At 35.0% G+C, this 26,839-nt stretch overlaps 1 long non-coding RNA gene across 5 annotated transcripts; it reads left to right on the top strand.

Moving 5' to 3' along the window:
* The first annotated feature begins 14,281 nt into the window (after positions 1 to 14,281).
* On the top strand, positions 14,282 to 16,978 carry LOC113302596. Of its 5 annotated transcripts, none has more exons than XR_003336959.1 (7): positions 14,282 to 14,467; positions 14,641 to 14,708; positions 15,048 to 15,128; positions 15,323 to 15,386; positions 15,469 to 15,608; positions 15,733 to 16,128; positions 16,630 to 16,978. It is a non-coding gene; the product is annotated as an uncharacterized LOC113302596 (long non-coding RNA). The 5 variants fall into 5 exon arrangements; XR_003336960.1 differs by having other exon boundaries at positions 14,635 to 14,708; positions 15,765 to 16,128; XR_003336956.1 differs by having other exon boundaries at positions 14,635 to 14,708.
* The last annotated feature ends 9,861 nt before the right edge of the window (positions 16,979 to 26,839 follow it).

The following is a 26,839-nucleotide window of genomic DNA, read 5'->3' as shown; positions in this document are numbered from 1 at the left end:
ACTGTGAAGATCATAGCTTGAAATTGCCAAGGTTTTATTGACCCCAAAACCAGGAATCATCTCAAAAACCTAGCTAAAATCCATGACCCAGCCTTAATATTTTTAGGGGCGACCAGAAAGGAAGCAGGGGCAACTAATAAGACAGAAAGGAAGTAGGGGCGACTAATAAGACAAAAACAGGTCACCCAAACCTAAAAGGGAAAATTAGTCTAAGGTTCGACCCGTAAATAACCCATAATATGAGATCCCTAGTTAAAAAAAGTTTAAATCTAGTCCCCGAGTTATTAAAGAACCATTTTTTAGACCATGATTTTTTTGGGGAGACCATGGTCTTATTAGGCCAACCTCCCTATACTTATAAGGGGTGTCCTAAAGTTAAGTAAATACACATTTACCCTTTATTTTAATTTAAATCAAAACTAACCTAATAATTATATAAATCTAATCATATATATCTAATCTAAATGAATATATTAACCAAAATCAAAATGAAAATCAAAAATAAAAACAAAGGGGAATCCAAATTTTTTAGTTTTGAAAAAAGAATTTATTCTCTTCTTCTTCTCTCTTTTCTTGACGTTCCTCGTTTGATTAAAAAATGAGTATAACCATCAAAATGAGTTGAAAATGGAAGTTGCAGAGAGAACTTCGGCTAGGAATTATGTGAAAAACTTTGTCCAACTAACCGAACCTAATGGAAATGATAAACATGAAGAACAATTTGGCTATTTCGCAAAAATAATTCCTAACCGAACCTTAGTTCGGTTATGTCTCAAAAAACATTTCCCAACCGAACCTTAATAGTTCGGTTAGTTGCAAAAACATTTCCCAACCGAACCCTAATAGTTCGGTTAGTTGCAAAAACCATTTCCCAACCGAACTTTAGTTCGGTCATTTCACAAAATATTTCCCAACAGAACATCAGTTCGGTTACGTTGCAAAAAACATTTCCTAACGGAAACCTAATAGTTCGGTTACATCGCAAAAAACATTTCCCAACCGATCCCTAAGTTCGGTTAGTTGCAAAAAAACATTTCCCAACCGAACTTTAGTTCGCTCATTTCGCAATATATTTCCCAACCGAGCATCAGTTCAGTTACGTCGTAAAAAACATTTCTCAACCGAACTAGTTAACTATGTTAAGGGGTAATTTTAGTTAACCTAATGATACAACTATTTTTCTTTTGATTATTTAGTTTATTTTTTTATTTATTTAATCTTGCACTAATCACTAATTATGTTAACCTAATGATACAACTAATCATTACACTAACTTAAATGAAATGAGTAATTTTGGTATTAATATAAATATTTAGATAAGGGGTGACCTAGATTTACTTCTAATGTCTTACCCAAAATAAAACAATGGTCCCAAAAAAATAGGATGGTCCCCAAAAAACCGTTGTTATTAAAAGACATTGATACCCTTATGCATATTGTCAAGCCCATGATTAAATAAAATTTAAAATTTAGGCCCAAAATTATTAAAATATAATGTGATGATATTCGCACCCCCTTCGACCACCACAACCACCGACAACCATCTCCGACAACCACCGCCACCAACCACCTCCGGCAACCACCGACCACCACCGCCACCAACCACCTCTGACCACAACCGCCTCCGACCACTACCAACCACCCCCGCCGCTGCCGACCACCACCACCACCTCCGACCACATGCATATTGTAAGTGTATTCGGAAGTTACACATGCATAAAAATTACACATTCATGTTATATATTCAAAAGTGTGTAACGAGAAGTTACACATGCATATGGCATGTGTATCCCAAAGTTACACATGGCATGTGTAATAAGAAGTTACACATGCATATGACATGTGTATCCACAAGTTACACATGCATATGGCATGTATAGCCAATTGTTACACATCAGGAAAAAAAAAATATACAAAAAAGATATGCATTGCTTTAATATTCATTTACAATAATTTTTCTGTTTATCTATTAATTGGTTGTTATTGAATACAATAAACGATTTAGAACACTAAATATGTAAAAATAAATCTTAGAAATGATCCACGAAATCCTCTAATTGAGATTGTTCCTTTCCTTCTTGTCTTCCTCACTACAAAATGCTTCCATATCTATAACAAAATAAAATCCATGAAATTAGATTGAGAACAAAAAGAATGAAATAATATTATAGAACAACTACAAGAGTAATTAGGAGTTACACATGCATATGACTAGTGTAACTTGGAGTTACACATGTGTCTCATTAGTGTAACTAGGAGTTACACATGCGTACGACTGGTACAATGAGAGTTACACATTCATAACCTTTATATCTCATCAATTAGCAAGTGTAACTAGAAACTACACATCTAATTGGCATGTGTAACTGGTAGCTACACATCTAATTAGTATGTGTAACTAATAGTTACACATGCATCTCACTTGTGTAATTAAGAGCTACACATGTATCTAATCAGTCTAATAATCAGTATTATCCTACCTTTTTACAAGCAAATATACATGCGATGAACTACAAAGATACACATGGGAGGGGATTAACACAAGCAGAAAAACAACTCAAAGAGAAATTCTTTCTACATAATGGTGGTTTGCTATTAAAATAGCAAATAGGCTCACATGAAGGTGACATAGCAAAAGCTACTACATGTCCAACCATTCCGTAATCTGGAAACAATGCATCATTATTATACCTTGTCTGAGGCATGTAATTGAGATCTAAATGTGGTTTTAAAGAATTATTATCTCATATGAAGGACAAATGATTAAGTCAACAGGGTTGAGCTTTTACCTCTGAGGTGGCAACGACACACTATTCCCAGAAATATGAATCCCATGCTTCTTATGAAACAGTACGTTATGCTGAAAATTGCAACACAGTAGTCAGTACCAGACAATACAAGATCCCTAAAATTTTCAAAGTGAAAACCAAAATCAATATCTGAATCTAAAAGCAATGAAAGAAGACAGAGATGGAAGGAATTCAGCACCAGAAACAACCACTACTCATAGTTCTGGTTCTAATTCTACTTCTTTTTCCTTTTTTTACCACAATCTCATTAGATTTCACACTGAATCTAGCAAAATCATCAACATCTTCCTAGTGTAATTGTTAGTTACACATGCATTTTCCTAGTGTAACTAAGAGTTACACAGGCATATTCTCAATGTAACTAAGAGTTACAGATGCTCACAGAATGTTGAGAATTGAGAAGAGAATCAAAGTTCTTGGAGTTATTTTTTTACCTCCCATAGTTTTGTTGCAGTATCTTGAACCTAACACCTTGCATTCTTATTTTCTTTACCAATTTTAGCACGAAAAGTTACCTGAAAAACAAAATTAAACAACAAAAAAGCTCAGTTGGAGTATGAGAACTTAAACCTATAACTGAATAACTAAAAGTTACACATATCAGACCTAAACATGAAGTATGATAAGAAAAACTCAACTGGAATACTTCATGTATGATATCAGGTTCAGGCATTCATTCAATCAACTGCATTCATTAATGTAAAAGAACATTTTGTATGCTAAGGCAATTAAAAGAAGTAAAGCAACTAAAAAAACTTGGAAAAAGTTCATACGTAGGCAAACTCTACTGGATGAAATGGATAAAAATACACATATAAAGAATCTAAAGACCATAAATTAATTGTAGTATAAACTGAAATCAGCGTTCCAATACTTCAATAAGAAAAACGATCCAGTACTTTAATAAAGAAAACAATGAAAAATGAAAATGGACAAAATTCAATCATGTATACGAAAAAGTAACTCAATCGTATGAGCATGTGTATCTATAAGTTACATAGTTAATTAGCACGTGTAACTAGTAGATACACATCTAATTAGCATGTGTAACATATAGATACACATCTACTTAGCTTGTGTACCTGCCAACAACTTGCTTATCTGGATCCAACAAGGCCACTACAGCAAACCACATACTATCTCTAACCTGTAAACAAAATAAAACATATTCATCAATCTCGCAAATGGAAATCAAAACATGTATGCAACATAAAATGCGCATCAGAAACCCTTGGCGGCATAATATCCATCAAAATTTAACTGTAAAAAGTATATAACAAAGGCATATCCTCACCTCAGGAGTGGCTATAGAGTTACAGACTCAACAAAGTAAATTCGACACTCAGCAATTCTGCAGACCACCTAATCTTCCACATATACATACACCTCCAACATTCACGCCTAAGCTCCAACTCCAACACCACCACCGACTCCAGAACCTGCACCTATACCACCACCGCCACTCATTAACTAGGGGATATCCCTCATACAAAGAATTTCACTAACACAAAGATAAAAAAAAATGCTACTCAAGATGAACACGCTAACTGAAACAGTTGGGTTTCACGGTGCTTAGCAGGTACACATGTAATGGCTTGTGTAAACGGCAGTTACACATGCATATGGATTGTGTAATCTCCAGTTACACATCCATATGTCTTGTGTAATCTCCACTTACACATCCATATGCTTGTGTACTCAGAGCATATAAATTATCTTCATCAACGCTGGAAACAGGGATATCACATAGAGCTACTCAATAAATAAGATAAAATGACACAACACATGATGTATCTCAGCTGAAAGCTTTCTCCTCCTCACCTGAAACATTACATCCAATCCACAAGTAGCAAAACCACATCTCTATCTATAAATCACAGTAACATATCCATTCAAATCCAATGCTAGCCTGCATTTTTGACTCAGTCACCATCATATCTTCACTCCCTTCTTCTGCAAATTTCATTTACAACCAACCATATCACCACCACTAATTTCCAATAAATAATACTGGTGTAACGAATTCGATTTCATTGACAGAGATACATCAAACTACATAGAATCAGAAGTAAAGTACACAAGATTAAGCAATTCAATCAAAGTTTATAAAATTCATAACAAATACATGGGTAATAGAGATGATGATTCGCTGATTTCGAATATGAACACCGATTTTCAGTCAAGTTTTAAGATAAACAGATCGATTGATATTCAGTAAGGAAACCTAGAAAAAAATTATAATATCTTTCAATATTTTCATCTTAAAAAGCTAAAAAAAAGATTAAACTGTAACAGATCTGAACTTTGATCATGAGTTCATAGATAAAATTCAGTTGAAATCATAACTTCGAAGATTTCGAGAGAAAAATTTCAAAATAAATAACATATAACTTCAATTGAATTAAGAGATAATGAAAAATGAAACTTATCTACACGTTGATTGGATTCCGTAGATGAATCTTCAGATGCAGAATTAATCTTCTTTGGTTAATTATCGCATTAAACAAATCATCTTCATCTTCCATAAGATCTATCTTTTGATCAGATGCAATCGATCTTTGACATAACTAAAATTACAGAGGCATAGAAGGAGAAGATGCAATCGATCGTTGTTGTTGGATAAAGACGAAGAAAAATGAATCTTAGAAACCCTAGAAACTATTTTTCTACAGCAGAGAGAGATAAAGATGAGATAAAAAGAAAATAGAAAAATGAAAAAGTATTTTGATATTCCTCTTGTATATATAGTAAAGGATAGTTTTGTCATTATTAAAATTCGTAATAATTAATTATGGGCCAGATCTGAAGAAAATTTGATATTTTGGGCCTAGCTATATCATTTTCTGAAAGTATGGAGTTGATAATGCATGATCCATTTAGTGGGGCTTCTATATGTTGAACCCATATAGTAGGGGGTTCTAGTATTTTTCACAACCTAAAATGAAGCGACCCCTTATCTCTGACTTTTCAAAATGGCTAATATGCCCTTAAAAATCGATAGTTAATATGATTAATCGGAAGTTCAAAGTTTATATAGTTAGTGTTATTTGAGTTATATATTAGTTTTAAAGTTCAGAGTGGGAGAAGAAAAAGAAAAAAAAAAGGAAAAGAAGTGGGAGCAAAGCCATTTTTTCTTGAAACGGTAACAAAAATGGATGGTTATGAAGAAGAAGGTGAGATACATCATGAAGAACATAATGTTGAAGGTTTACTACCGTTTAGAGAAGACGATTTGGGGTATTTGTTGAATGATCCAAATTTTTGTTGAGAGGAAACCCTAGATAACGATTTCATGGAAGAAAACAGAGAATCACACGAGATCGAAGTTTATAATGGATCAAACATACATATATTGTGTTAAGAAACTCAAATACCCACTTTGAATGCGTTTCTGAACCAAAAAGGTTGATTTTTGCATGCATTGAATTCCATGAACTACCCAAAATTGGTAGATAATGGAGTACCATATCTACCGATTATAAGTTACCGAGACATCAAATATCTACAATCGATAGTGTAGTGAACATATATTACCACCGATTACGAAAACCCCCGAATTAAAACTTTCAATTTTTCGTAATTGGTAGTTTCGTAAAATAAATTAACTACCGATTGTGTTTGTCACCCCAAAAACGAATTTCTCCAAACTTACGAAATTTGTAATTCTTCAAAAACCATAATTTTTAATAAAAAACTATTTTTTTTAATTTAAATAATATCATCATCCTCAATTACAAGAGAGTTGGTTGGTAACCGAGCTGGGCACCAGTCCCTTTCGAAATAACAACCCCAATTTTATGAAAAATAAAATTACTAACTTTCGCATTGAAGTCGTGGCTAGCTATACATGACCGAAGTCTCTTCAGGAAAGCAACAAAGTCCTCACCCAGCTCTCCAAGTGCACTAAAGGCCAAAACCCTAATTTATCAAAATATTTCTTGTATTTTCGGGTAAATGCATTAGAGATAACACGGCCAGGCACAAAAGCACCACCACCAGCAAAGAGAGAGACTCCAGTAACATCAAAGCAGGTATCTTGACCATTGTTCCAGCCATAGACCATTATACCTGTCGGTCTTAAGGAAGAACCATCATCAGTCAACAGACCCAAGGCCACCTCCTTTCTGGCAGGCACACCCGCTCTGTAACAAGCATCTTCTAAAGTATCACACATTAAATCATGGTGAAACTTCAACCCAACTTCTTTGACACAATGTAATGCATGGTCACCATATATATATATCCATCCCTCCTTTACAACAAGGACACATATTACCTTCCTTGAAAACTGGGATACCCATTCTGTTAGAGCATAGCTCGGTTGAACCCACCAAGCGTTGGTATGTCAAGTTTGGTTGTCGTATTTTAGTGAATCAAAACTCATGTTAAGAGTCGCTTGATTATGTACTAGAGTCAACTTTGTATAGGTTAGCTTGAAAGTATTAGGATATGAGACATTACAAGTATTGCGAAGTCTTGAAGATGTGAAGAAGCAAGGAGCTACAACGACAACAATCATCCTTCCACTTGAGGTTAATGATATTTGACTTGAACTGTTTCATTACCTAACGTATCTTTCAAGTCATGCATATTGAAAACATAACTGCGAAGCATATTTGAACTCTAGATAGACATAGTATTAAGGAATACAATACGAGGTTTATTGCTTAACCATTAAACTTTGTAGATAAGACATCGCAGTAATCATTTGAATGCTATTGTGACTATGTATGGGTATGAGGTGAGGATTTCATCCTAGGGAACAACGTTTTACATATGTTCTAAGGAAGTAAGTTCATAAACTTGTTTGTGAACCGAAAAGGAAATTGTCAGGTGTTATTGGTTTTGTTATTCATTGCTTATCTTATGAACAACCAATATGTGTGATTGAGTATAACCGCTCACAACTTGTTTGTGTTCTTGGTAGGACTATTCACAAAGGCCTGACTTATGTATTGGTATGACTTTTATTAGTGAAACCGATCTTAAGGAATCACCTGAGATGGTATGATCGGGTTTGTGTTTTGTCTGACCAAATTTAGGAAAAGGGAACCGATCCTAGTAAGAAGTGCAGTACATCACAAAGGGTAACCGATCCTTGTATGTGGTGCAGCAAGGTTTATGGCAGAAAGGGGAACCGATCCTATGAACATGTGCAACACGTTTTTAGGCAAAGGGGAACCGATCCTATGGACATGTGCAACACATATAAGTTAGATACCATATATATGTGGGGAACCGATCCTAGTACCTAGTCAACCGAATTTTGGAAAGCTAGTGTGACCATGCACAATACTCACATGGAGGTAGAACCGAAACTTGTTTTGGTCGTAATCGGTTACACCTTGCTCACAAAGTAGCTTGTGACCGTTAACACCTTGCTTCCCGAGTTAGCTTGTGATCGGTTACAACTAACTTTCCAATTAATCTTGTGACTGGTTATACCTTGGTTCCCAAAGTAACTTATGACCAGTTACAACTTGCATCCCAATATAGCTTGTGATCGGTTATACCTTTGATTTTCAATGTAGCTCATGACCGATTACTAAATAAAAAAATAGAAGTTTATCCACTTCTTCTTTTCAATTTCTTTTCATCACTAAAGTTGTCATGCTTTTCAAACAATGAATTTGCATCACTAAAGCCGACTGCTTTTCAGATAGAGATGAAGAAATAAAATCAAATAATGAGAAATAATTTTGCCAACTTAACGTCTGTGCCCTTCTTGCTCCAAATGGACAATTTCTTCTTCTTTTGATCTAAATGACTCCAAAGTACCTAAACACTCAAAAATAAACATAAGATACATAATTTACAAGAAAACTTAACAAAGAAGGCATAAATAATAGATAAATATCAAGGTGTTTTAGACACCTATCAATTACAACTAGCTATATATAGGCTATGACCGGTTATACCTGAAGTCTCAACAAAGTTAAGATAAGTTCTACCAAAGTCATCTTGCATTGGTCATCCAAAAGATATTCAGAGAATAGCAAGACCAATCATGATTTCCCTTTCCATTATGAAAACGAGTTCATACATCTACTTCCTTAAATTCATGTAAAGATACATAGTTTTTTAGGATGAAATCATACCTATATGATGCACACATAATCAAATAACTATATACAATAGATTATGTCGATGTCGTATTTACGAAGTTCCAAAAGATAAGCGTTTATACTTCGTAATATGTTTTCCTTGACACTTTGATCATACTATTATGACCAAGTCTCACCATTAGAGTATTATATACAATATATACAGCTTCGCATGTTATGTTTTTAATATAGCACGACTTGAAAGATACGTTAGGAATAGAAACAAGTTCAAGTCAATATTACTAACCTCAAGTGGAAGGCTGATGTCGGTGTTGTAGTCGTTACTTATTCTCATTCTTCAGGTCTTAGTTTTAATACTTGTATGTTTCAACATTCATAGACTTTCTAGTCTAACCTAAACGAAGATGACTATAGTATTTAATCAAGCGACTCTAGATGAGTTTTAGTACTAAAATATGACAACCAAACTTGACGTACCAACGCTTGGCGGGTTTAACCGAGCTATGCTCTAACAATGTCCCACTTTGTCAATTTTCGTGACAAAACTCTTATTACATGTGGCGCTAAACGAATTACAAAATAACTCATTCTTCATATGCTTGATTCCAAGTTTCAACAACACAATAACCTGCATATATTCAATAAATAAATGTCGTTGTTGACATTTGAATAACAAAAACTTTTACTCCCCCTAAAGGCAAGCTAGGTAAATATTCAATCCGAACATTTTTGTTATTTCCTTTTTATAGTTAGAAATAATATACAATATGATGATATGTTTCTCCCCCTTAGTCTATGCTTTACTCTTTCGTTAGATATAATGTTTAAGCACAATTTTCCTTTACCAGTGATTAAAAATCACTTGTTTACTCCATATATTTGTCACAAAAATGGCAAAGGTTCGATCAAATAAAGAACAAACCGAAAGGATCTTACAAATCTATAAGACTTGTATAACCTATAAGAGTTAAGCACGAAGGTTTCACATACCATTTTAGATAACCAATATTAAAACTGTAACTACAAAAGTAATTTAGTTTTAATATGTTATCAAGGAAAAAATTTCCCGAAGAAATCTTCCCTGTAGTCCAACAAATCATCTAAGATACTTAACTACATTTGTATGTACAATTGTTAAACCGATTGTGTATGTACAATTGCTTGTTTCGACAAGACAAAAATAAAGATCAGAATTAACTATATTTTTCTCATCAGGCTCTAATTATTTCAGAAAATAACTTAGATCTTTCCCTTTAGACAAGACAAACACTAGGTTAGTTAACTAGTTTTTCTTGTCAAGGCATTCGATTAGACTTGAATAACCGAATGCTCCAATTGATATGTCTAACTAAGATTAGAATTAACTTAGTTTCTCTTATCCGGAATCAAATGAACTAAACAAATGACCCCGTAATTTTTTTAAGCCAAAAATTAATAGATACAGACCAAAATAAATTGATTTGCAATTATTTTTCTTAACCGGAAGTAATTGAAACAAATATAAGCACTACAACACCACAATTGCACTGAATTTCGTTAAGCAAATACACTTGATACCCAATAATAAATAAGATACCAAATCATAAGCCAATAAATTGACACAGTTTTTATTAACCGGAAACAATTAAATCATATAAACCAATCCATACACACCAACAGAACATATCAATTGTACCAAAATTTTATTAAGCAAAAGCAAAATGTATGCAATATAAACAGGCTTTTCTTAAACAGGACAAACAATTAACTAACAAATAAAACCGTTACCTCAATTTCCACAGCCACTTCTCCCTAGAAAGATATATCATTTAGTACAAGTTCAAATAAGAACTCTCCCATGTTTGTTGTCATCCTCTCGCAGGAACAAAAGAACAACAACAAAAGCAACCTTTACCAGAGAAAGGTTGAATCGGTTTTAACTAATGCGTGCCAATAACAAAAGCTGAAACCCGAAACACATATGTTATGCTAAACACAACTTATGTAAACATAAATTATTATCAACATATTGTGATTTTTCACATATGAGTTTCAATAGGAACACCTTATGATCCTTTGATAAAGCCTACCAACATGGGCTAGAACTTAATCCCGCTAAATTAAAAATCCACACAAATCATAAAGGCTACACCATATGAGATCGAATATTAAGGTTAATAAAAACCGGAATCAGACATCTCATAAATCCAAATCACATAGCGAAAATATAAACATTCATACACAGGCTATGCAATCGGAAACTATCACATGAAAAAAAAATTATAAAATAATAATTTTATTCATTCATAATAATTGATAGTTTTATTCGAAATAAACCTTATACAAAATATCGAAATAAATCAACACATTGATGTATATTTTCTTCAATCGTGTGTCGTGAGGACGTCACTTTCGAATTCTAGATTCAAATTCTTCTGAGCACTTTCCTTTCCAATAGAAAGTTTGTTCATCTCGAACAGTTGTGATTGAAGATCATCAAGTACTTCTTTTGAATCCTTGATCATTAGTTCATGATGCCTAATACAACTTCTAACAGTAAAAATCTGTTTCCTTAGAGAATCTTGTAGATTACCAGGTTGGAGAGCATCTTGAATTTCGGTCATGACCGATGCACATAGTGTCAAATCATCTAGAGATGATTTTTTTTTTACCAATTTCTCCATTATTGTCAAGATAGTCTTCTTTCAGACAAGAAAGATATATAACATGAGATAGAAGAAAATCAAAGAGTGATATATTTTGGTTTATGGAAACCGAATATTTTTATCCCAAAAATAGTGAAAGATATCGATCATGAGTTTATTGTTACCTAAAAGAACAGACTTACAAATCCTTCCCAAGTTTATGCCTCCTCGCATATAAAATTTTGGGCAAAAATTGAGGATGCATTTTTCAACACAATCAGTATGTGTTGGGGTGAAGGTTAATCTCACCGCTCGTAAAAAAAACATCCTTAGGATGATTTATGAACACAATAGATTGTGCTCTTTTATGTTATTTCTTTCTCTTGTAATTACAAGAGTCTGCAACTTCTTTTCCAGATCTAATAAGCCTTCAAAATCATTATGCCCTTACGAAGTGCCTTGATGAATTTATTATTTTATTTGAGGTTCCAACAGAAATTTACAGAGTGGCTATCTCTTCCACACAAAGAACACATACATATTGTCAGAAGATTTTGAAAAAGAATTACCTTTTCCTTTGTTAACTTCTGACAATGCTGGTTGATTTGGAACAAACTTATCATCTTCTATATAAGACTTTCATGTATATCCTGAGAGACGTTGTAGATTAATTTCTTTATCTTTCAGAACAATTTTGGCAACGAATTTTTCTTGCTCAGATTTTGCCTCTTGAGTTTTATCTGACAAGGTTTTTCTAAGGTTATCAAGTTCCCCTTTTAACTTTATATTTCCCTTAGTTTCCAACTCAAGTTTTTCTAAACAATCCTTTAGGAGTTGATCAGACTCACTAGAAAGATCACTGTTAGTTTTGGAAAAAAGTGCATCACAATTAGATATTCCTTCATATGGTTTCTCCTCGGGAATATCATCCAGGGTAGTGAAGTAAAGCTTTGTTGCACATATGAGCCTTTTTGCTGGAACAATTTCGGGCCATATGTCCAAAACCACGGCACTTGAAACATTAATTTTTTTCACCATGCTTTTCACAACAGAATGATGATGTATCAGGAATCTGTTTATTTTTCAATAAAATATCCTTAACCCATTGTGTTAGGAGTACAATTGTTGAGTCAATCTCGTTTTCAACAAGTGTTTTATCCTCTTGACAACATTCCTCAACCCAATCCATACTTACTTCTTTCGAAGATTGATTAATATTATTTGAGGCATTGAATCCAACATTCTTGTTCTTCATCAAAAAAAATTTTATCAAAGATATTTAACTTTCCTACAAGAGAGCTTCGAGAAAGTATAGAAAGATCATTGGATTTATGGCATGTTTCTTAGACTCGTATCTGGATGGTAACGATCTGAGAATCTTGTATGCTATTTCATTTTCAGATATAGTCTTTCCAATTGAGAAAGAAGCATTGACAATATCTGAAAGTTTAGTAGTAAACCCCTCGAAGGTGTTATCATCCATTATAAGGAATTCCCATTCATAAAAAAGAGATTGAAGACGAGCTTCTCTTTCTGAATCATTTCCTTCGAATATAGTCTCAAGAGTATCCTATGCTTCCTTGGAAGTTTCACATGATGAGACATGATGTAAAAGATCTTGACTCACTGCGTGTATTATGGCATTCAAACCATCATAATTCTGTTTGGCAAGAGCTCTTTCTTCATAAGTATATATAGAATGCTAAGCGTTTAAACTCAGTTTCCAAATATTCCACTTTCGGTCATTCATATTCTTGTTCGATTAATATCCAAGTATTAAAATCGCGTGATTGAAGAAAAGATCTCATAGCAGATTTTCATAATGGGTAATTTTTCCCATCAAATCTTAGTGGTATGTTAACTGAATCAACCATTAGATTCAAATCTTATAGATTGGATCGCACCAAACACATATTGTTAGATCTTTTCGTGTTTGCCTACTCTGATACCAAATGATAAGACGAGGGTACAAAAATACACCACAATCTTTTAAATATCAACCTATAAGTCCTCTGCCGAATGTGATCGTCTACGGACAGAGCCGAGACAATACAACAAATTCGGTTCACACTTCGTGTGATCATCTATGGATACAACATCAAGACAATACAACAACAAGGTCACTTGTGTGATTGACTATGGATACAAGATCGATACAATACGACAAAAAATGTGCACTTGATAATATGTTCGGTAATACCAAAACTCTATAGGATGAATATCAAGTGTTACAGAATTAAAGTACAAGTGTAATTTACTTTAAATTATATAAACCAAATATAATTGCAGAAAAGTAAAGTAAATGGCACAATAATATTTTGTTAACAAGGAAACCACAAATGCAGAAAAACCTCGGGACCTAGTCCAGTTTTGAATGCTCTCCGAATTAAGCCGTTATACAAAATCTAATACCAACTTCATGTAGTTGAGACCAAGAAGACTACCCATAGCTACTTATTTCCCCTAGTATCCATGCACCTTCGACTTCTCACTACACCAAATTCAAGGATTAGTAACTAGATTTCGTAACAGCTTAGCCACTGTTGCGAATTTCCGTTGCGAAAATTTTGCATCAGTCTGACTTAGTTACAAAATTCGAATTATGTTATAATTCGTAACATAATGGAGTTGTACGCGTGTCACTCGTGAGTGTGGCTACCCACACTTTCAAGCTGACTCGATTTCAGCCCATTCAGTACTCAGTCAGCTTCAAAACCGACTCGGGTTTAAATTTAAATCTCGGTCAAAAATCTCATTCCTCATTCCTCATTCTCTCTCTCTCTCTCTCTCTCTCTCTCTCTCTCTCTATTTCTCTTCTCTTAGTATTAGGGTTCAACTCCTTCTTCACACACAGAGATGATGATGACAATTATCGAAATCCTTCATCTTCTTTTATCCTAAATCAAGGTTGAATGATTTGTTGATTTCAGAGATCTCAAATCCCAAATCAAGCGGACCAATTTATTAGGTAATTTTTTTTTATTCTTAGACTAACAAATCTCAGATATTCTTCATGTTCTAAAGTTAGGGTTATGTCAAGATTTGTAGATTTTAATGGGTTATTGTCGATTTCTTTGTTTTTTCGATTGATGAAGTTAGGGTTCTTCATTTCATCTTCGATTGATGGTTGTTCAGCTGCAGGAACACCCAACTTCTCTTGATTCCGATTTAGAATTGCTTCTACAACTTCATTAGAGACAACTTTTAAGGTATATAAACATTCTTACTTCCCCTGATTTCAATTTCACAAATTAGGTTTTCCTTATCTGTAATTGTTTTTGCTTATTTATGTGGTTTTAATATGTGGATTTGGGTATTTTGATTAGTTTGAATTGTGTAGGTTGTTAGCAATCATTCAATTTTTGTATAGGTTCTCAATTTTTTTTTACACATTTTCAGTTACGAGTTTTGTTGAATCGAAGAAAGTTGTGCTTGAAAGGGATTTTCCTACCATTTTATTTGTATGTTGTTGTTGCTGTGGTGGTGCTTGTTGTTAGGTTGGTTGTAGGTGTATGGTTATGGTCTAACCTTTTTGCTTTGTGATTCAGGGCTTACAACTGAAGGCTCCATCTATTTACTCTGTGAGAAATACTTGAAAGAGACCGGTTTATGAGACTCAAGGAACCAAGGTTTGTTATTTCTTACTTTTAGGTTTTGTCTGTAATCATTGCGGTTGATAGTTTAAAACCAAGGGTTGTAGACAATTTACTTAATGCATTTGGTAGAGCACTGATCTTGTTATTTTTGTAATGTTCTGCACGTTGCTCTATTTTCATTCTAGTTTCCATTCATGCATGTTTATTTTTGTCATCTTTGGTTTCAGGGACGGGGTTAGTCAGTCCCAGTGTAACCATTTTCTGAACATTGAGCTAGATAAAACCATAAAGGTGAGCTTTTGATTGTTGACACTGCCTGAGTAGTTGTTTGGTAGACCAGAATACTAGCATTAAGTTCTCTCTGTTGCTGTAGGCTTGGGAGTTTCTCGATAAGGATGTCCGCTACAAGCCTCCTGAGTTGAAATTGAAGCCAAATTTTATAGTGATTACTGCACAGGAAAATCATCACACCAAGTTCTTTTCAGAATATATCTCCTAATAATGTTCCACATGGTTAGGATAATATATGATGACTCTTTTCTTGACCATGGGCTCTTACGCCCTTCTATATGATGCATGATTAACTTATTTTAAATACTATACTACTAATACTATTAATTCATCTTTATTACGCCAGTGATTGTTGAGGGAATAGTGTTGATGTTGTAGCTAGGTGAACTACTGAGTTCGAAGAAACTGAGATTGTGTTGCCTTCTAATTGCAACATAATACTTTCAACAGTCTCCAGTACGAGCTTCTTGAACTCTTCTTCTGCCACAATTTTCTCAGCATCTGTACCGACCATCTTGAGCACCTCATTCACTATGTGATAGCACACATCAATTTTGCATAAGACTGTCAGGAACAAACACAGCTAGTAATTGGTATGAAGATTTGTTGAACCTTAGATGCGGTTTTCCAATACTGAGACGAGGTTTGTTATTTACCTGATTGACGGCTCCATAGGGAGGGGCCAGTGAATCCGGAGCTACACGCAGATACTCCTTGGACATTTCCTCACTGCGATTTCTTGGTAAGTCTTTTAGTGCCACATTCAATGTCTGCAAGAAGTCTCAAAACACTAACATTAGCTTACAAAATTAATTCAAAGTTTTTAATGAGAAAAAAGTTGAAACAGGAGTGGAAACCTTTTCTAGTTCAAATTTGTTGGATAATAGTCTCTTGATGCACTTCCATCAAATGTATGTTCACTGTGAGCGGCATTAAATGGTTACTCCTACAGATATGTCATGCCCACAACAATGATTTCTACTTATGTATACATGCTTAGAATTGTAGTTCATCACCGTTCTTTTCTGGATATTAATATCCTGATGCGTTCTTTTCTTGAAATATCAGGGAACAACGAGGCCTACTCATTATCATGTTATGTGGGACGAAATTAGGTTTTTAGCCGATAACTTGTAGGAGCTAGTGCACTCATTATCTTATGTATAAGTCAACTGCTTCTTCATTTTTTTTCCTTTCTTGTGGAAAATTGTAATAACACACTTAAGTTCTTTACTTGATGCAGATACCAAAGCACTACGACGATTACTGTTGGTAAGGCTACTGAAATGCCTTGCTCAAATTTTGATGAATATGGTCGGATTATGCATCTCTCTATACTGTCAAAATTATGTTATAAGTCTATAATGTTTAGTGTGCGAGTCATTTGTAGGTGATGAGTTGAAACAGACAAACATTATTATGACCGAATTGAATGTTACATACTAGGATGGTAAAATTCTAATGTGTATTTAAAAGGGACTAACATCTGACTGTTGAGCTGGGATTTTTGGGTATGTCTTATGATAATTTCCCCCCCTTGATTTTGTAATTATTATCAATTTTAATGGCTCTATGGTTTAGATTTTGAGTGATTTTGATTCTGTATATGATTCTAACTGTCGGCTCTTTATGTAATTCGTGTTTGCGGGGTATGATTGGCTATAAAAGGGGTTGTAAACAATCAGCAGAGAACATCTCTGGTCCAAGACAATCCTGCACTATAAAAGTTCATAGAGGAGCTTTTTAGATCCTCTCCAACCTTCCATTCACCACCGGCTCGAGAATCACCACCATCAATACTTCATTCACATCATCTACACCTCTCGGACTTGGGAGAATTGCCCCTCACCTGTTTGTGAAAAAATTCAACAGCTCATATCTAAAACTCACCACCAGTTTCCCCCGCAACTGAATTCATCCCGTCACCACAATACATTCCACCTCCACAGACCACAAGCACCTCCATCAATCTATCACCATTTCCTCCATTAAACTGTTTTAGTTGTAGTTATGGTTTTTCCTAAGCTACTTGTTTGGTGTCTAACTACGTATTTCTTGTGAACTTTTTGTCATTAGGCTTATAATATGCGTATGAAGGATGGGTAACTTAAGTCTGGTAAAGAACAAGGCCACATTGAGGGTAAACTTTGTTAAAACCTATGTGTGAGGCGCTCTGCCTAGAATATGGTACTGCTAAGCAACTATATTTGGTTCCCTTCATGATTACAATCTTTGAGGAGGTCTTCCTAGAAGCGGCGCTCTGAGCACTTTGCTTGCAAACACTAGGTCAGGTACTAAATTGTGTGTCAAAGTTACTTGGTTTATCTGTGTATCTGAGTGTTTTTTTTATTTTTATTCCATCCCTCAAGCTTGCAGTAAGCTTTTCTTTAATCTCAATGGATAGTATATTCAATTTACATCAATCCATCTTGCATTGGTTATGAGTTGGTATAGTGCTTGTTGCGAGTGGAAGCCTATAGAATTAATCTGCAAGTGGATATCACAGCGCAATCTGATCAATGTTTTTATTATTGTTGTTGCAGGGACACTCCGAGGCCTATCCAATTGAATACATACCAAAGGAATAAAGGGACTGCCATAGTGAGAGCTTGGCATGTACAAATTCTAGGTCCTGACTCATAATTGGAGACCTTGGCTAAAAGTGGGGATTGAATTTTAAATTGTTATAACATGTATTTGAAATGTAGGAGATGTTTCTATACTTGAATTTCTTTTGATACTTCACACTTAATGTCTCTAGTAACTTTATGTTTGTACGTTCTTAGGGTAACATAGAACATGGCTTACTTATGCTGATTGGTGATGCTTGTAGGTTTGAAATTAATGGTACATACTAATATAGAACTATGGTTACAGGGTAACACTGCTTTAGACTGACATTGATTTTGTCACAGGGAACTCTGGTTTTGACCGGTCAAATAATGGTTTTGAGCAGTCAAAACCGCTATTTTCTTGATGTTGCAAAAAATTCGTAACGGGACCTGTTGCGAAACTCCAGTTTCGTACTGTTGCGATAAGCTAATTTCGCAACTATTTCAAAATGTTGCGACAATTTTACGTTGCAATAGTTTCAAACAGTTGCACCCGAAGCCGTTGCTAAAATTTGCAACAACGACTTTCCTAACAGCTGGAAACTGTTGCAACCCCGCTTTGCAACAAAAGTTGTACCGTCACTAATCACTAAAAATGGTGTAGTGTCCAGAGTCACACATGTGAATAGCAAGTCCTTTAGGTCGTATTCAAAAATAACAAAGGAAGAATCTGTTTGGTAAACCCTCTAATCAATCTTGCTAAAGATATTTGATGAGTTGTTGACAAAGGCTCTTATGTTTAATCTAATAAACTCATTTTTCTGGTTAAATCAATATCTAAGTATTGATTTCAAGTTCTAGATTAGCAGTCAATCAATATAAATCTCAAATAGAAACTATAAAACGATGCCGGTCTCACGTAGCTAATCAATCAAGTCTATAAAAGATAAATCGATTAACGTAAGATGTCTTTAGATCCGAAGATGGTTCTAAAGATCCCGTCGCTACTTTGATCTAGTTTGAGTGAGCCTTATATCAGAAGAGAAGGTTCTCAAGAATAAACAAACTAGGTGCAATCAAGGTTACAACAACCGTTAGTCAATCAAATCAATAATCGAAAACTAATAACACTGCAATTATCTAGTTTCCCACCAACAGTACTCGTAGAGCTTCTCGATCCCACATAAGTCTTTAAACGAGTGGTCGTAAGAGATGTTGCCTAATTAGGATACTTTCCTCTCCGAATAGACGGCTCCACCAGAAACAACACAGTTTGCAAGAAATGCAAACTCATGTAGTTATAGACCAAGGTTGTTTGGACAACAAGGAAATTCCAAAACTAAAAATATTCTCTATATATGCATTAAAGTACCTAAATTTGGTTTTCCTATTTCCAATTAATTTTAACCAACATTTCCGTAAACTCTCATAGAAAAACTTCTAGTACTAGTTTAGCACATTAACTAATAATATATTCCAGAGGATATGCTTTAATTGCTGGTAATTAAAACATATATGATGAAAATCATAATTAAATTCTTTTAAATTTTTCGGACCAGGGATCACCTTGAGTATCAAGGAATATCTTTGAACAATAAATGATATGAGTTATATACATGTTCAAATATGTCGACATCTGGAAGCTTCTCAACTTGACAAACCCAAAACCCTAATTCACACACACCATGAAGAAATATATGAACCATGGTTATTGGTTTTGTACATGGAACCGATTAAACCATAACTCCATAATATGTTGTGACCGGTTATAACATGATTCCCAATACAGGCCGTAATCAGTTACACCTTTCTCACGAAGTAGCTTGTGACCGTTTACACCTTGCATCCCGAGTTAGATTGTGATTGGTTACAGCTAACTTCACAATTCATCTTGTGACCGGTTATACCTTTATTCCCAAAGTAACTTATGACCGGTTACAGTTTGCATACCAATATAGCTTGTGATCGGTTATACCTTTGATTTTCAATGTAGTTCATGACCGATTACAACTAGATATATATAGGCTATGACCGGTTATACCTCAAGTCTCAACAAAGTTAAGATAGGTGCTACCAAAGTCATCTTCCATTGGTCATCCAAAAGATATTCAAAGAATAGCAAGACTAATCATGATTTCCCTTTCGATTATGAAAACGAGTTCATACATCTACTTCCTTAAATTCATGTAAAGATACATAGTTTTCTAGGATGAAATCATACCTATATGATGCATACATAATCAAATAACTATATACAATAGATTATGTCGATGTTGTACTTACCAAGTTCCGAAAGATAAGCGTTTATACTTCGTAATATGTTTTCCTTGCGACTTTGATCATACTATTATGACCAAGTCTCACCACTAGAGTATTATATACAATATATACATCTTCGCATGTTATGTTTTCAATATAGCACGACTTGAAAGATACGTTAGGAATGGAAACAAGATCAAATCAATATTACTAACCTCAAGTGGAAGGCTGATGTCGTCGTTGTAGTCGTTACTTCTTCTCATTCTTCAGATCTTCGGAGTAACACTTGTATGTCTCAACATTCCTAGACTTTCTAGTCTAACCTAAATGAAGTTGACTCTAATATTTAATCAAGCAACTCTAGATGAGTTTTGATACTAAAATATGACAAGCAAACTTGACAATACCAACGCTTGGTGGGTTTAACCGATTTATGCTCTAACAAGATATTTCTTAAGTAAGTCAGGCCAATCCGGTATAAGAAGTTGTTTTTGATGAAATGGGATCCTCGCAACAAACCCAACCAAGAGCTTAACAAAATATTTCTTACGACATAACAATTGATAACTTGTTTTCGGTAGTGGAGGATAACATTGATCGTTGTCGTATGCGTCAAAAATAAATTACACTTTCTTACTACTCAAAATATAAATATAGCAATGGAAAGAAAGGATCGTTCCCACAGATAGGACTAAGGTTGTCAAATTGTTTCGTTTTCCTATAAATACAATGGGGGTTTTTCTGATTTTTATGTACTAAAATAAAATAAAAGCAAACAAAGAAATAAACACGCAAATCAAGGATATAAAGATATTGGTTAAGGACTCATCTTCATTCACAAACATGCTTTTTAATAATAACTAGAATTGATATTTAATCTCTCTTTTATCAAAGGCCCTAAGATACCTTGATCGCAAGTATATCCCGCAAATCTCCTATTTTCATCAACAAACACATTAAAAGATGCGAGTATGAATTCTACCTTAGAGAACAACCTAACGTGTAAAAGCACTAATCAAGTTTAATTCCCTAGATGCATTAAGTTCTATGAAATCAGGCCAATCAAAGCAATCGAACGTGTAAAAGCACTAATCCGATTTAACAAAGGTTATAACTCACTTGTGACTACTAGGATGTATCACTACAAGCAATATTCACAATTATGCTACTTGTATTCAAGGTGTATCACGTTTACGTATAATAAACCCTAAACTAGTAATAGATATGATTACGAGTTCTACCAATTTGCAACTTGACAAAACTAACAATCAATCATACATGGCGATATTTCTAGCGAATCATAATCGATAAAACATGAGACAAAACTAATTTATTGAGCACAACCCATGTTTGGAAATCCAACTTATTCCTTAACCAAAAGATAATTAGCTACACATGTTCATGGAGTTCATAACAAGAACAAAGAGAAAAGCCATCATGTTCTAAACCTTAAGCAAAAAGTAGTAGAAGAAGATAAAAAAAAAAAATCCCCGAATAAAACCACCGCCCTCCCTTTTATAGCACCACCATCTCCTTTCATTCTCAAAACTCGATGTCAAGTCTCTGATAACCAAGCCCGGTCAAATAAGCCCAAGCCTTTCTCTGTGTCAAACCAGGTTCAGTGGGTTAGATCGCGAATCACTGAGTCGACTCGGCAGGATAAAAGTCTGACAGAGTTTTCTCTGTTTTCAGGCAATTCCCAGGACAATTCTGGCCAGTTTCTTCCTCCCTGCACAACCTAAACATTCATCTATCATCATTCATTCAGCCATTGTTCAACCAATTCATTCTAACTGCATCCGTATGTTGCTTCAGTAGCACCAGCCAACACCAACACCTTGATGCTCCTGCAATTTCCTACAATATCCATAACTAGTTGCTGCTTCTCAGCTTCCTACTTGATCATTAACTGAAACAACAACATTTCTTCTCCATGTCAGTTCTCATCTCAACTCAACTCCTTCTCTTGTGTTCAGACCTTCCCTGCACCTCAGTATCAACACCAAGGCTATCTGACACCAAATCCTGGCACTCATTTCTCTACGGCTGCATATTACCCTAATATTTCATCGACTCATCTCATACACACAGTTCATCACCAATCCTGCACACTTCAAGAACCATTCAATTTCATTTCCATCTCAGATTCATTAGCAGCAGCAGCTTCTGATTCTTCTCGATCAATCCAGTAAATATACTCATCATCTATCTCAGATTCAATCTCAAATTCGTTAACAGAAACATCTTTATTACACTGCCAGCAACTGTCGGATTCATTCTTACAGATCAAACCCATCTCTCAATGAACACAATCAATACCAGCACTTCAATTTTCTCCTCCTCAATTTCAACCGAAATCAGCAGAAAACATTCACCACAAACCCTAATTGCATCTTCAGAAACCCTTGAATCTCCCCTGACCTTATATTCCAGCTCCATTCTTGAATTAATAATCAATTGAACTCCAACCCATCTTCTCAGATTCATCGTCAACCATCTGTTCTTCCTTGTTGATGTCGAAATAACCACTAGCTGGAAATTCCAATTTCAAACCCCATCTGTGTTTCTTTCTTGACTTCAATTCATATCCAAACCCTTTAAAAATCTCTCGAATCCTATTGCGTTCTTCAACTGAGTTATTGATTAGTTTGAATTTGAAATCTCCTCTGAGCCTTGGTTCCGTCGAACCTGTCGGCGTGAACCTCTCGTTGCCGTCTGTGTTGTAAGAGCAGAAACAAAATTGTGCTGCTCTGAATCTGAGTCGACCTGAATGAGGTCTAATACCCGGGAACTGATATTGGTACCCTGCACTTCTGGATAAGGATTAACCTCTTCATATAAGGCTTGCCCGTTCCAGAGAACTGACAGTTCATTCTTCACTCCTTGCGCTCCACATAGCCTGCTATAACTCGCATCTGATTTGATATTTTTGCGCTTTACGCTCCAAATGGATGGTTTCACCTTCTTTTGTTCCCAAAGACTCCATTGCACCTAATAAACTCAAAAACAATCATAAGATATATAATTTACAAGAAAACTCGCAAAGAAAGCATAAATACTAGACATAAAAGTAGGTGTTTACAACACCTATCAAACATTGTCATTAATCTTGGTGATATAGAAAATAAGAACATTGATACTAATGAAGTGATTTTTTCAACTTCTAAGATGGTCTTTGAGCTTTGTTGTAGACTGGGGGGAATTGAAACGAAGGATGAGAGGAAGTAAGCGATGTCATCACAGAAATTCTGTTCAAATACAGAGACAGATATCGAGCCATTGAAGCTGGTAAGCAGGTGCAAGATAGCTGTGACTCAACTAACTCAGCTAGTTCAAAAGATCTTAATGAGTTGGATGAAGCTTTTTCAAGGGAGATACTGGTGACTGATGGGAACTAAAATAATCAATTGGAACATCAGAGGGTTGAACGCCTTTGATAAGCAAGTTGTTGTCAGGGATATCATTGCAGTGCATAAATGTCTCATATGCACGATTCAGGAAACTAAATTGGGAAATGTTTCGTCTTACTTTATTAGACAACTGTGGTATGATGATGAGTTTGGTTTTGAAATGATTCCTTCTCAAGGTTCAGCTGGAAACAGTGGTGGTTTAATTACTATTTGGGATAATGCTGTTTTGGAATTTCTAGATAAGAGATTGGGTTTAAACTCCATCTCCTGTCTATTTAGATTCAGAATCAATGGTTTCAAGTTTGTAGTGACCAATGTTTACTCTCCTTGTGAATATGCTTTAAGGGAGCTTTTCTGGAGAGATTTGGCGGAGATTAGAAATTGGTCAACTGAAGCTTGGTGTGTGTTAGGAGATTTTAATGCTGTAAGAAGTGATGCAGAGAGAAATAAGGCAGATGGTGACACAAGAAATATGAAATTTTTGAATGAATTTATTGCAGATCAAGAGTTAATTTATTTACCATTAAACGGTGGCTCTTTTACATGGAGTAATAAGCAGGACGATCCACTGCTATGTAGATTGGAAATTTTTTGTTGTGCACTAATTTTGATTTCAAGTTCAGTAATGCAATTCAGACTGCCCTGGTAAGAACAATATCATATCATAATCCCTTACTTTTTGAATTGGAATCAGCAGTAAAGATTGGTTATAGTTTTAAAATTGAGAACCATTGGTTGGAGCACCCTGACTTTGTTAAGTTAGTGGAATCTTGGTAGTCTTCAATGATGTTTACTGGGACTCCAGGTTATGTACTCTTCCGGAAGCTACGGAATTTGAAGTTTTTTATAAAATCTTGGAGAAGGTGACTTTTGGTAATGTGAAGATGCAAGAAGATGATTTGATTGCAAGAATAAAGGTGGAGAGGAGGACAATATTCTTTCAGATATTCAAAGGGAGGAGAGAGAGGAGTTGTTAATGAAGCTGAACACAGTTAAGATTACAAGGGCTAGAATGGATTATCAAAGAGCAAAGGTGAAGGGTTTTAAAGAAGGGGATAAGAATACACATTACTTCAACAAGATTGCAAATGCCAAAAGAAGAAGAAACTGCATATCAAAATTGGAGATTGGTGGTGTGGATGTCTTTAACCAGGATGCAATCAAGGAGGAGATTAGGGAGTATTACACTAAGTTATTTACTGCCACTAATAATATTAATCCTTGTTTTGATGGTTTACAGTTCAAGATCAATTGATGCAGTTCAACAGGCCTGGTTGGAAAGGGTATTAAGAGGAGGAATTAGTTTTGGCTATGAAGAAATGTGGAAGGAACAATGCTCCGGGGCCTGATGGGTTCAATATAGAGTTCTTTAGGGCTTGCTGGAGTTTCATAAAGACTGATATCATGACAGCTATGAATGAGTTTTACAGTAAGGGGAAGGTGGATTGGAGGCTGAATATGTCGTTTCTTAAACTCGTCCCAAAGAAGGAGGATTCAATAACTACTAAAGACTTTAGACCTCTAAGTCTTATTAGTAGTTTTTATATGATTATAACAAAGGTTCTTGCTGAAAGGTTGAAGGTGGTGATTCCTAGTTTGATTTCTAATGCACAACCTTTTATAAAAAAGAAACAAATTCTTGATGGTATTTTAGTTGCCAATGAATGCATAGACAACAGACTTAGGAAGAAGAAGTCAGGGATTGTTTGTAAGATAGATATGGAGAAAGCATTTGATAATGTAAGCTGGAATTCTCTATTTTCTATCTTAAGGAATAATGACTTTGGTGATAGATGGATTGGTTGGATTTCCTGGTGTGTAACTGAAGCTCAGTTTTCAATTTTGGTTAATAGGCAAGCTACTCCTAGAATTAAACCATCTAAAGGAATAAGACAGGGTGACCCTTTATCCCCTTTCTTGTTTTTGTTAGTGGTTGAAGTTCTTTATTTGCTTATGAATGATGCAGTCTGTGCAGGTAGGATCAGTGGTTTTCAAGTGGCGGAAGGAGGTACAATAGTCTCACATTTACAGTTTGCAGATGACACTATAATTTTGTTAGATGCAAATAAACTGGAGGTAAGGAGATTATTTATTATCTTGATGATGTTTGAGGTGATGACTGGTTTGAAGTTAAACTTGGAGAAGAGTTCTATGACTAGTATAGGTGCGGATGAACTTGTGAATGAGATCTCTTTAGAATTGGGATGCAAAGTACACAGGCTTCCAATAACTTACTTGGGTATTCCTATCGGTGATACTAAAAGAAATGTAGATATTTGAGAAGTTATCATTTAAAAGATGAAGAAAAAATTAGCACCTTGGAAGAGAAAATTCTTAAACAAGGCAGGGAGAGTTACTTTAATCAAGAGCTCATTGGAGAGTGTGGATGTGTATTTTATCTCTATTTACTATATGCCTATTCCGGTGGAGAAGCAGCTGAAGAGTATCATTAGAAAATTCTTGTGTGTGGGGGGGGGGGGGGGGGGGGGGAAGATAACAAGAAGAAGATGAGTTGGGTAAACTTTAAGACTGTTTGCAAGCCTAAAAGCAAAGAAGGATTGGGAATACGCTATTTGAGATTGGTGAATAGATCTCTTTTAGTTAAATGGCATGGGAGATATTGCAAGGAGAAAGATGCTTTGTGGAGGAAGATCATATGTGAGAAAACTAAGACAATAGAGGAGGGTTTGGTGCCTTTACAAACTAATGAACCAATTGGACGGAGTATGTGGTTTGAGATACAAAAAACTAATAAGGATTTTTTTGAAGTTGTTAAGCTACAGGTTAATGATGGAAAAAGTACTCGTTTTTGGCATGAATGGTGGCTGAAAAAATATTCTTTGAAGAATACTTATCCAAGAGTCTACAGAATAAGTCTGCAAAAACATCATACGGTGGCCGGTATGAAGGACAGAAGCTGCAATTTTCAAATTTCAAGAGATCTTAACCCTGCGGAGAGAATAGACTTTCTGGAATTAAGGTTTGAACTGAGAAATGTTGTTTGGGATCTCAGTAAAGGTGATACTGTGGACGGAGATTGCTCAACAAAGGGATGGTACAAGGCAATGACTAGTGCAAAAGAAGACTGGGAGTTCCGTAAGATTGTTGACTGCAAGCTGATCCCACCTAAGGTCTGTTTCATAATGTGGGCTGCAATGCATTATGCAGTTCCAACTAGAGATATGTTAGTAAGGCTTGGTGTCAAAATTTCGTCAAATCTGTGCTTATTATG

Source organism: Papaver somniferum, chromosome 8 (genome assembly GCF_003573695.1).
Source record: "Papaver somniferum cultivar HN1 chromosome 8, ASM357369v1, whole genome shotgun sequence".
Classification (NCBI taxonomy): domain Eukaryota; kingdom Viridiplantae; phylum Streptophyta; class Magnoliopsida; order Ranunculales; family Papaveraceae; genus Papaver; species Papaver somniferum.
This window is presented reverse-complemented; position numbering and strand designations above follow the sequence as displayed.